General features: G+C 39.5%; 1 protein-coding gene across 3 annotated transcripts in view; it reads left to right on the top strand.

The window, feature by feature from the left end:
- Atp6v1h (ATPase H+ transporting V1 subunit H) overlaps window positions 1-524 on the top strand; it is a 61,768-nt gene that overhangs the window by 3,565 nt on the left and 57,679 nt on the right. The gene's annotated exons all lie outside the window — the stretch shown is intronic.

The following is a 524-nucleotide window of genomic DNA, read 5'->3' as shown; positions in this document are numbered from 1 at the left end:
TTTTTGTCTTGTGGTTATTTTTCAAGGTAGGGTCTCACTGTGGAGTTCTGGCTGCTCTGAAACTGATTATATTGACTGGTCTACCTCTGCCTCCCAGTGCTGGGGTTAAAGGCATATGCCACTATGCCTGGCTAAGGAGAGGTTGCTTTTTAAAGAGAGGGAGGATGACGGTATTCTTAATTGGAAGACAAAAAGTGTCAGGAAATGACTGTAGAATGTCACTGTACAGTGGCTTTGGGTATAATGGATTTGAAGGCCAAGTAAATATGTTGGGCTTGTGGTACGGAGGAATTAAGGAGACTTTGAATAAAAGTAAGAGGTGACACTTTATTGAATCCTTACACTGGGTAAGGTGCTGTTTTAACTGTGTCTTAGATTATATAGTTCGTCCTCTATACAAGCCCTTTGAAAGTCATGTGGTTCTTGTTCCTATTTTGCTTAGGTAAGATAGTGGTAGAGCTAAACTTTTGAATGATGACAAGGCCTTTAGCACTGCTGTTTATAATTATCAAAAGATAATTTTC

This window comes from Microtus ochrogaster, linkage group LG5, assembly GCF_000317375.1.
Source record: "Microtus ochrogaster isolate Prairie Vole_2 linkage group LG5, MicOch1.0, whole genome shotgun sequence".
Classification (NCBI taxonomy): domain Eukaryota; kingdom Metazoa; phylum Chordata; class Mammalia; order Rodentia; family Cricetidae; genus Microtus; species Microtus ochrogaster.
Note: the sequence above shows the minus strand (reverse complement) of the source record. Positions and strands in the feature narration are given on the sequence as shown.